The following is a 12,099-nucleotide window of genomic DNA, read 5'->3' as shown; positions in this document are numbered from 1 at the left end:
AATTTCTGCAAAATATATGTTAGCTGTAGTAATTAGATGGTGTCCATGTCTTATTTAGTAATTTGTGTTTCCAGCTTTCAACATACCCTGTACAGTGCTATATAGCATAATAATCACATTACAGTGCCCAGTTGTGTTTTTCCCATCACAATAACTTTGCATTTTCAGTGTTATGAAGCTGATAATTAACTGCTGTTATACTCACTACAATACAAACAAATATATCATTTTTGTGTAAGCAATTAAAAAGTTACTGAGGACATAGAGTAAATGACACTGTGGATTATAGTTAATGAGTTGACTACCATTTTGTTGTCAATAAAGTAATGATAGTTGAACATCTACCCAGCCTGTCTATGAGCTTTTTCTGCATAGAGACATACAGTACATTGACTGGCAGACAAAAGAATTATAGTACAGTAATATAGAGCTACAGATTAATGAGTAATAAAACATTACAATGACATTTGAGAAGCTAGTTCACATTGGAATGAATTTTCTGGTGCAGATCAGACAAATTGAAATTATAATTATAAAGGAGCACAAATGCTTATGTTATAAAAGGGCAAGTAAAATCCTAGAGCATAAAGAAGCACTCCGTCCCTTCTGGGATATCCTCCAACCTAAAGCCGGATCTTCAAACCTCTAACTAAGGACTACATTTACTAAGATGGGAGTTCTATTGTAAATGGGATCCTGCCCACAGCAGCCAATCAGAGTCTATACAGTATATTATCTTTTATGAGGTGCTAGATAAAAAAGAACCAGAATCTGATTGGTTACGATGGGCTACATGCCATCTTCAATGGAACTCCCATCTTCGTAAATTTACCCCTACGTTTCCCTGACTTTTCCAGCTCCATGAATTGTGGGAGGGGCAAATATATTTAATTAAGGGATCATTTCCAAAAATGAACAGTGCATTTACAATAATAATAATAATAATAATAATAATAATAATAGTAAAATGTAAAAAGCTGGTATTTTGTTGAATTTGTAAGTGCACAGGACTCCCAGATGTATGTCACCCAGCATCTTTATTTACCAGAACAATAAAGCGCAGCAGCCATAAGATCATTGTTTTGTGACAAACTCATTAGAAAAACAGACTCCTCATCACACCGACAAGTGCTATATGAGTGTAACACGCTAGGTACAGTAAACTTAATTGGCTGTAAATATTCAAGGCAGAAACACGTTGCTGGATTGCCAGTGATTACTGAAGAATCCACACATAAAAAAAAAAAAAAACTTTTATATACCTTAATCTGTTTATTGCCTTAAATAATATATGTGAACAATACCCAGTATTGTTATTATCAGTCCTATGGTGAATGTTAAAGCCGCTCAAAACAGCAAGTTTCAGCTTTCAGCTCAAAGCCGCCCAGTGTGTATGGCCCGGCGATGAGCAGTGAGCGCTGCTGTTTGCTCCCACATCATCACTGGGAAAGCTGCTCATCTGCTGGTATTACCAGATGAGCGGCTTTGTGGACGGCTTTGCATAGTGCAGTGCTATGCAAAGCTGTCCACCCCCAGCCGACAGAGCCAGTCAGGGGTAAAGCCGCTCAGTTTGTATGCACTGAGTGTTTTTTCCCCCAGCGATGGCAGTGGTCATCGCTGTCCATACACGCTGGGAATAGTCGCCGAGTGTGTATGGACCTTTATGCCCATACACACTGGGCGACTTTGAGCTGAAAGCCGCTCAAAATAGCATGTTTGAACGACTTTCAGCTCAAAGCCGCCCAGTGTGTACGGCCCGGAATCGGATCAACTTTGAAAACAACCTGTTAAAAAAATATAACTATTTCCCAGATTTGTGCCTGCTACATTAATAACTATTAACATTACTACTTGCAGACATTGGATCCTCCTAGCTATGTGTTCTGTGTCCTATTCACTTGCCATAGCATTTCATATCTAGTAATAAGCAATCAACATAGAAAATAGACAAATGATATGAAAAGTTCTGCTTATGTAACTATGTTCCCCCCGGCTAAGGCAACCTTTTCCTACAGACCTGCCCCATAGTACCGTAAGTGCTTGGGGTCTTATACAGAAATAATAAAGTGTCACTGTTGATTCCTGACATGAGCCAGATCTTCTACTGTATGTTATAAATGCCATTCTTGTCATTTCACCTCCAACAAGAATACTGAAACATTGAAGTGCTTCCTAAGAAACATTGATCAAATCAATGCAACAAAAACACAATACATCACAAAATAAGACTGCTGCAGTCATGAAGTAACAGTAAATGAAATACACACTTGTCATAGGTACAAAAATAGTCTCTGCTTAATAGTTTGTGCTTTATGAGACATCTATAGCTTGGTAAAAGGTCAAAACTAACATTTAGACTTGGATATATCTGAAAATTATAAGGCTCACCTTTATTCCTTCCACAAAATGGAGTAATGTCACGGAAATCCATTGTCAGGATATTGACCTCTGATGGTAAAACAAGATACGAGCTTACTGATAAAATATTTGTAAGCTATAATGTATGGCATGAGTCTGACACATTTTTGAATTTGCAATTTCATAATAAAATACTGTAATAATATTACATATAATAATAATAATAATAATAATAATAATAATAATAATAATAATTTATAGGAGGAAGCAGAAGTCCCCATAATGAATAAACTTAAGCTGGAAAAGAAGATTGCTTTAAGATCATATTGTTTTGAGAACTTTCAATTACCTATGTTGAAATGTTCTGTACCCTGGAATTGCACAAATTAAGGTGTCGAGGATCCCTTGTCATCTTAGTAAGAGTCTCTGGTATTATTTCCAGCTGAGTTTGGCAAGGATAGGCAATTCAATTATTTATAGCTTTTTATTATATTTTTATTCACCGCGAACAGATAAATAAAAATAAAATTATGATGTTCTAAACTAATGTGTGTGATTGGAAATTGAATGCACTGGGCACAGCTACATTCTAAACCTTATTCCAAATACTGTGACAATCGAAGTATCATATCTTATGTGAAATAGCTCTGTACAGGTCCAAACAATGGCCCTTATTCAGATCTGATCCCAGTACAAATTTGTTCTCAAAATAAGCAAAACCATGTGCACTGCAGGTGGGGCAGATGTAACATGTGCAGAGAGAGTTACATTTGAGGGAGTTATTTTGTTTCTGTGCAGGTTAAATACTGGCTGCATTATTTTTACACTGCAATTTAGATTTCAATTTCAACACACCCCACCCAAATTTAACTCTCTTTGCACATGTTACATCTGACCCACCTGCAGTGCACATGGTTTTGCCCATTTTGAGTACAAATTTGTACTGCAATCAGATCTGAATAAGGGCCAATATGAACTCCCACATATACAGAGATCATTCTGACACCTACAGTAGCCTATGCTTATGGATGTGGCAGTTTTATTGCTGCTTAATGGCTAATGCATATACAGTATCACTTACAAAATATATATGTCTGGTACAAAACATTTGCATATGCTACTGGTGTTGGTCTTGACATAGTTGCAGTCCCACAAATCAATTGCTAACTCTATATCCGCTTAAGTGTCTACTCCCATCCTTACATAGGGCCTTATTTTGGTTCATTCTTTCTGACAAAATCCTTCTTAGATGGACAAAATCATGTGCACTGCAGGGGGGCAGATGTAACATGTGCAGAGAGAATTAGATTTGGGTGAGTAATTTTGTTTCTGTGCAGGGTAAATACTGACTGCTTTATTTTTACACTGCAATATAGATCTCACTTTGAAGTAAAACCCCACCCAAATCTAATTCTCTCTGCACATGTTACATCTGCCCCACCTGCAATGCATATGTTTTGCCCATCTAAGAAGGATTTTGTCAGAAAGAATGAACCAAAATAAGGCCCATAGTTATATGCCTTTCCCTTATTTAGTGTTGTAGTATTTAAACTTTGTTATTTTTAAATTCTGTAATTCATTTTAATAGCAGTTAAAATTGCTACACTTTTTTTACTGAGAAAACATACATGCATGTTACATCAAATAAAAAGTAACATTTGTAGTTACTACAGCTATTGCACATTTGTATCTTGTTACCATATACACATCACATATAAAATTGGGACATCGCTACATCATTCTACAATTGTAATTGAGCAGTGTCAGAGTTCCCTTTTGAATAAAAATTCAAAAATATTGCATAATCTAAAAAGTATTTCAGATTTGATATATCATGGAATCAAACTGAATTTATTTGTGTTTTTTGCAACTAGTTTACCAAAAAAACTAAAAACTTTCTTTAAATTAATACAAATTAAATAGATAATGCATAATTTAACACATATTAGAAGCACCAAAATTTGTAATTAGAGCTGTGAATCTTTGCAAGTAAGTCTCGAACCAATCTACATATACTGTACAAATAGACATTGGAATTTTTGCCAATTCTTTCAATATTGCTTGAGGTCCATTAGGTGGTTTAAGGATTGCTGATGAACAGGGAATAATACATAATTCCACAGATTCTCCACGATATACAGTAGGCCTTGGGTTTGACTAAACCAATCCATATTGTTCTATATTAAAAATATTCAAGTATGGATTTTCTGTATGTTGTATGGGATAGCCCTGCTGAAATATCAGGTACAATTTCCTCCAAGATTTATCAATCACTTGCTCCATCCATTTTTGCCCTCTATTTTGACTAGCATTATTGCCACATTTTACAGTAGACCGTATTATGGCATTATGGGATTATGTGCGATGTTAGAGCAAAACATAAGGCCTAGTGTTATTGGTGTCTCAAAACATGGATCTTGCTCCATCTGTAATAATAGACTTAAACGATAGGAAAAATGTCATAAAATTTTGCTGTAATTTTTTTTTTCTTTTTACCTCTCTGCTCTAAAAAACAGATTTGCAAAGAGTTTGGAAATTATTACTTAATAGACATTTTTTCCCCACCTCTGGGCTTAATTCAGACTTAACCGCTAATTAGAGAATTCACAATTTGAGCAATTATCGAATGATCGAATTGTCCATGAGTGAGGGGAAATGGCAACAGAAACTATGTATGGATCGTAATAGTAGTCCTCTCACAGTGTGACTTGACAGGCTGCTGATGTTTGGGGTGGAATCCTGCTGTTTACTGTGTGTGCCTGAAAAAAAACCACAGGCGTGTCTAGGCATTTTTGAGGAGGGTCTGTGATGTCAGCAATGACCACTTCCACCCTGGCTCCATTGCAGATTGGTGGAAGCCTACACCAAGTGTAGTACACCAATGAGATACATCAACTATACACTGCAAACAGTATTACAACTAGACTATAATCAGTCATAAAACTAACAATATAAAGGTCTATTTTTATTTTATGCAAATACTTATTAACAAGAGTAATTTAACAATGGGAATGAACTCAGATCACTTTAAAACTCAGCAATTATTTCTTATGGATTACAAATGATCCAAGGAATATTAAAAATATTAAATATGCGTATATCCTTCCCCTGATTAGTGGTTGAGTTTTCCTTAGATGTTCTTTACCTTGATGATAGAAAAGCTCTAACTAATTGTAGGACCTCATATACATAGGTTTATTTTAAAATTATCTATAACAATAATTGTGCATCAGTGAGATAGTAGTAGTACGTTTATTTATAAGGCGCCACAAAGTGTCCGCAGCGCCGTACATAGCAAACAAAAAAAAACAAAAAATTACAAGGTAACGTACAGGGTGTGTAGAAAGATACAGTATAAATAGGGGTATAGCTGGTAGAACTTAAATCAGCATCAGTTCAGAAGTAGGTGTCAAAATAGTCAAGGAGACCGAAGATGAAGTAGAGGAAGGGAAGAACAGGACAGGAGCACAGGTGAGGTAATGAGGTAGGGTGAGTACGTGAGGAAGGAGGGCCCTGCTCATAAGAGTTAACATACTAAAAATAGGTGGGTGGACGAACGAAATACAATAGGATAAGTAGGAACGGAGGGGAACGGAGGCAGGATAGGAGGATCAAAAGAGGTTAGGAGGAGGGATAGGCTAGTCGAAAAAAGTGGGTTTTGAGGGATCTAATATAATGGCATTAAACCTACAGCAGATAGTATCACTATATACAAGCATTACACATTTCAGTGACAAGAGCCTACCATACAGAATTAAAGTAGTACATAAAATATTAATCTACACCATTAAATTTAACCTACAGATGGAGCCCCTCTCATTCATCTCTCGTGCCCACTAGAATGTCCCCGCTGGTGAATGCTGGCTAAGAGGGACTTCATCATACTGAGACGAGTGAGCGTCTCACATGTACACGCATCCCTGTCACTTGGTGTGGTAAACCCTGCATGTCTCCACTTCAGGGAGACGGACAGGGTTAGGGGGGGTGCGGGGAGGCGGTGGGGACTGGCGACGGCGGATGGGGAGGCAGCGGATGGCAGTGGGGAGGGATCTCCATCGGGAAGGGGTACGCAAGCATCTCGTGCACACATGCCACCTTCCGACGGATGGCGGGGCCTTGCGTCTGGTGAGGGCTGGCAATTCAATTGCCATCCCCCGTAACAATGACATGGGCTCCATCTGTAGGAACACATCTTTCATTCACGAGGCACCCTTTACCTAATATTTCTATACCATTTTAACTGTGTTTGGAATGCAATGAGTTGCCTTTTACTAGATTCTAGATTATTCCGTCTGCAAGAACCTCTGCTTTGTCTGTGGTATATTAGATAGTAGTATTAGATAGATCTGGAGACATTAGATGAATATTCCTGTCCACCCCTTTGCCTTTCTTTTGGTTATCTTCTTTTCTTTCAAAGTACTTTTCTTCTCTACCATTTTCAACAAAGCAGGGCAAAATCAGTTATACAAGAAGGTGACCGGCAAAGGCTTATAAGCAATCTGGCATCTCGTGCTATTGAGGCTCACAAACAGTCTAGCATAAACAATAATCTTCCAAAGTCTTCAAGTAACATTACCTTTCTTTCTGATGCAAACCCATTAACCACTAAGAATCCTTTGTATATGGAAGGTGTAGGCCAAAGCTCTAATAATCAAGGGTTTCCCTGGAAAAGTAAACTCATGCTAGACAAGTCCTCACCTAGAAGAAGAAGAGCGGTAAAGGATGCAATCTTAAAATTAAACTCGGAAGGCCTGCATCGTGCTTGGACACTACCCACGCGTTTTGGCAAGAGGAATATCTATGATATACTTGACAGTCCTGTTATTATGGATCCGATTCAATGTCAGAATACACAATCACAGTGTGAGACAGTAGAAGATATTCAGCACATTGCATTTTCCAGCTCTTCACAGGAGACATCAGCAAACAACAAATTAAGTGTGAAAGAACAGGCGAGGCAATTTGAACAAAATGCTTTGCAGCCATGTAAAACAGATATTTCATGTCACAGTTCTCCTTCACAGTCATCAAGACGAGAGTCCCATATGTTTCCTGGATTTTCAACATCTATGTTTCCTTCTATTCTAATCACACCATCAGATATGTCTGACGAAATATCTCCTCCACCAACCCGAAAGCCAACACCACCTCTAGTCAGAAAAAATGTAGCTGGTCAGGCATTTCGAAGTGGTGAAAGTGAACAGATAATTGCGGGCATTATCCCAGATCCACCAAATGTCCCTCCACCATCTCTACCACATTCCAAATCTCCATCGCCACCCCCCATGCCAATACCTCCATCACCACATCTTACATGTTTAACAAACTCATCTTGTCCTACACCACCACCTCCACCACTTTCCGCTCCATCTCTTCCACCTTCCTTTTCCCCGATTTTGCCCACTCCACCTCCTCCGCCCCTTCCACAGACACTTCTATCCCATAGCGAATCCCATTTCAATTTATCTTCATTAGCTCCAGTTCCATTGTCCACTGTAAAGGAAAAGCTTTTACCATTCAAAATGCCAAAACCAGAAGCCTCCAACTCCGATATTGGCACACGCCGTGAATTGAAGGGGATTCTTAAAAATCTACAAAACTTGGCAGATATTGAGAAATCTGTAGCCAACATGTACAGTCAAATTGACAAAACATCAAAGCAAGCATCCAAACCAAAATCTCCTGTAATGGCAGATATTCAAGAAACAGACAATGTACCCCCTCATGAAAGGCTTAATGGAAACCCGAGTTGCATTGTTGGGGAGTTAGAAAAAAGATTTCCTTCTCAATCCACAGCTCTCTAAAAACTTTGTTGTACTAAATACTTGGTGGGCTAGAGTGCAGAGCAGACATCCTGCAGTAGTCAGACGGGTGATTCTGTGTTCTACAAAACACTCTCTCCATTGCAGTTCACAGCATCAAAAATGCAGAGTGCAGGAATGGAACATAAAACAATGTATGATTAACAAGCCTGAAAGTCACTTTTATCTAACTCACTGTAACCGCATTGTGAAATGTGATTTTGACATTTTTCTGCAATGCTTTTTTTTCTAAGTTGATAACAATGTTAAATAAATATTTAATCTCTCCTACACTCAAGTGTATTTTCAATTCAAGCGAATTTAAAGAAAAAAGAACTATCATAGAACATACTGAACATATCATAACTTTCTTAAAACAAAGAGAATAAAGCAAACAGGTGTGTAGTTAACTTCTAACAATAACGTGATAGCCTCTGTCATCAAAATACTATCAATATTAGTATCATATTTTAGTTATTAAGTACTGCAGTTACCATCGTTGGCATGCACGAAGTCAGTTACTACATCAATCTAGGATTAGACGGTAGACATTATTATTATTTTAGTTATATGGCACCAAAAGGGTTCCGCAGCTCTTAACAAACTACAAGAACAAGTGACCAAAACAAGGTAACAGTAACTTACAGTACAAGCTAATGCGGGACAAGTGCGTGGTATATAAACATTGCTGCATCTGTGGTCATAAAACTCAAATAAGCAGTAGGGTGGCAGAACCCAAGGTTTAGGCGGCATTGCAGGGAGTATGAAGTAGATGATAGTCTAAGTAAGAGAAGGAAAAGCACATGTGGGGAGTAAGCACTGTTTATGAGAGTTTACTTTCTATAGAGGTGGGGCAGGGAGAGGTGAAACACATTGGGCATACTGTGAGCATGTAAAAGAGAGTTAGGATTAAAGATACCTGGGTTTGAAGCAAAAGATACCTGGATGAAGAAGCAAGTATCCAAGAGTTAAGTGTCAGAAATCATTCTAAAAGTTATGATCCTCATGAGACATGTTTCTCCAGCAGAATGTGACCTCAAGAATTCAAACTTAACCCATCATATTTTTGTTCTGCTCAAACAAACCCCTCACAGGTCCTATTGATTAGTATCCAACTCACCATGAATTGAAGTGGTATATACTTAATTACTGTATCAGGTATATACTTAATTACCCAGGTCCAGGCTTGCTGGAGGGGCCCCACAGGACCCCACATCTACCAGCAAAGCAGCGGTGAATAGACGCTTTGTCCCACATCGGCAAAATGGAGTCCCACGGACGTAGACCCCAAATTTTGGGCAAGCGCCTCTAGTTTCCCTCTTCCTCCACCTTCAGTGTTAGAAGGTATGCCATACTAGGGTTAAAGTTTGCCTGAAGCCAAGGGACCTTCCAGCGGATTGTCGAGTTCACTTCCATCGGCACACCCACTTTCTACACTCAACATTAGTTTAAACATTAAATTCCAAAACCGCCCGGGATTCCAGCTGTCGGGAAGTTCCAACAGTTGGAATCCCGTCTTCAATACACCCATAATCTTAGTGCTGCAAGATAGCAATGTTGCACACAGTACATAATAACTTAGATAATACCGTACAATAGGTGTGCTATTAGTCATCAGAAATACATTTTTAGCTGATTTTTCTTCAGAAAAAATATGCTTTTTAAACCGAGAGAGCATTATCCAGAGCCACTAGCTTCCCTGTGGCAGTTTATATCTGTATCGCTAAAATGTTAAATGAGGTTCACGTTTCTATTTGCATTTAAAATATTTAGATTCTAGTTCTGTAATATATGCTATGGATAGGAACACATTTACATAAATAAATAATACCGTATATATAACATTCTATTGCTATTTTTCTAAATAAAATAGAATATTTTTTTTTATAAAAGACAATGGGCCTTATTCTGATCGGTGCGGCCCGATCATAAATATGCGGTCATGTCCGTGCAGGCGAATCCCCGCCTTCCATACGGATCGCCACCTACGTCCGTACGCGGATATGTGGCGATCCGCATGAAATTGGACGGGGATACGCCTCCTCCGTCTTGGGAGCAGCCCCTGCATTCGATGGTCGCCGAACATCGAATGCAGGGCCGCACGCTCCACCAGGTCCCGCCACACAAGACCACACGGACACTTGTCCATGTGAAATCATGTATGGGGGCGAGCAGCTGACATCCGGCGATGTCAGATGCCCGCCCCCTACACACGCGTCACGGCCTCATTACCATGCATACGCCCCGCGTTTGCATGGGAACGCCCATGAAACGCGGGGCGTATGCATAGGGTAATGAGGCTAAGTAGCCCCTCACGCCCCTCTACGCCCCCTGTGCGGCGTATAAAGAATACGTGCGGCGAAATCGCCTGCACATGCGCAGAGTGACCTCTGCACATGCGCAGACGATCAACATCGGCGGGACGTCCGCATGCGGTAAAATCCGCACCGATCAGAATAAGGGCCAATATAATTATAATAATAATAATAAAAAAGTTTTTTGGGGGAGTTATTAGCATTAGCATGCAATACTGTATTATCTGTATGCACACTTTGTTTCTTCCTTTATTTATATTCCTTCTATTGACCCTGCCGTAATGAAAACCATTCCATGTACAGTAGCTCAACAACTTCTAGAACTTCCATTTCTCTGGCAGAGCAGTAACTAGACATTTTAGCACCCTGGATGAGAGACAGCACTGGTGCCTTCACCACCAGTCCCTGTCTGCTTCACCCTTTATTATATTTTTCTTGCATTCGTGTTATGACTTATTCCATCCTATCATGTTGCTAAACAGCATGTTTCCAGTATATAATATTGCTCTAGTTTTTAGTGTTCAACTACTATACCGAGCCATTAATTATATTGTGCATGTCCTGCATGAACAGACTCCTAAAGGTCATAGAAAATTTCTTTAAAATGACCTTGCACAGCTAGGGGTTTGTACTGTATGTTCTCATCTTAATAATATTATGGCACTTAAGTAACAGGAGAGCAAGGCTAAGTAGGTAGCAAGCCTAATTAGGTACTTAAGATGAAACAGTGAGGCATAATGAATGCAGAGCTTCCTATAGAAGCTACAAAACGTGTGTAAAACTGATGCTATCTCCTCCGATTCTGCCACCCTCCCCCCCCCCCCACACACACACGCTCAGAAATATTGCCTCTCATACCCATCATTAGTGGCCCCAGTTTACAACTATACTTTTGGCATCTCATATTATGTCACATGGTTGTGCCCCCCCCCCAGCCTTGGGCCCCCCAAGGGTGAGCCCCCCTTCCTGGTGGACACCCTCTCTTCTAGGGATCAGAATTCTACACTCATCAAGACTCTACACTCAAATTCTACAGTTTATTATACATCTGTTACATTATACTGCACAGGACTATGGTGTATTACTTTAGTTAATCTGGTACATTATCATGTATTCACTAGCATTATTTACAAGGCCGCCAATAGGTGGGTGCTTTGGGTATAGCTGTCCCGGGCCAAGGCCTCTGGAAGAGCCTGAGCATCTCATTTTGCCCACCACAACCCCCTGGACTGCCTCCACTGCGCTGCGCTCAGTGCGCTGTACAAAGTAGGTCCCGGAGCACAGGCTTATTCACCCAGGGCGCTGGTGGCCAATTAAAATGCTGCCAATTAAAATGCTGCCAATCAGAGCTCGCATACCGGCAGCCAATCAGAGTGGCTTCCGGTACGTGAGCTCTGATTGGCTCACCAGCCGAGGCTGCATTTTAATAGGCTGCTGGCATCAAGAGTTGAAGAAGCCTGCACTCTGGGACCTCCGGGCTGCAGCTCAGTGGAAGAGGAGATGGGAGAGCAGGAGCCGGGATACGGTAAGTCAAGTGAGGAGGGGGGGGGCCCGGACTGGAAATGAGTCCCAGCCCCAAAATTCCTGATGGCAGCCCTGATTATTTACTATACATATTTATCAAG

At 39.9% G+C, this 12,099-nt stretch overlaps 1 protein-coding gene across 1 annotated transcript in view; it reads left to right on the top strand.

The window, feature by feature from the left end:
* Positions 1-12,099, top strand: part of PCDH15 (protocadherin related 15) — a 1,154,330-nt gene that overhangs the window by 1,094,918 nt on the left and 47,313 nt on the right. The gene's annotated exons all lie outside the window — the stretch shown is intronic.

Source organism: Crinia signifera, chromosome 6 (assembly GCF_055691185.1).
Source record: "Crinia signifera chromosome 6, ASM5569118v1, whole genome shotgun sequence".
In the NCBI taxonomy this organism is placed as follows: Eukaryota; Metazoa; Chordata; class Amphibia; order Anura; family Myobatrachidae; genus Crinia; species Crinia signifera.
Note: the sequence above shows the minus strand (reverse complement) of the source record. Positions and strands in the feature narration are given on the sequence as shown.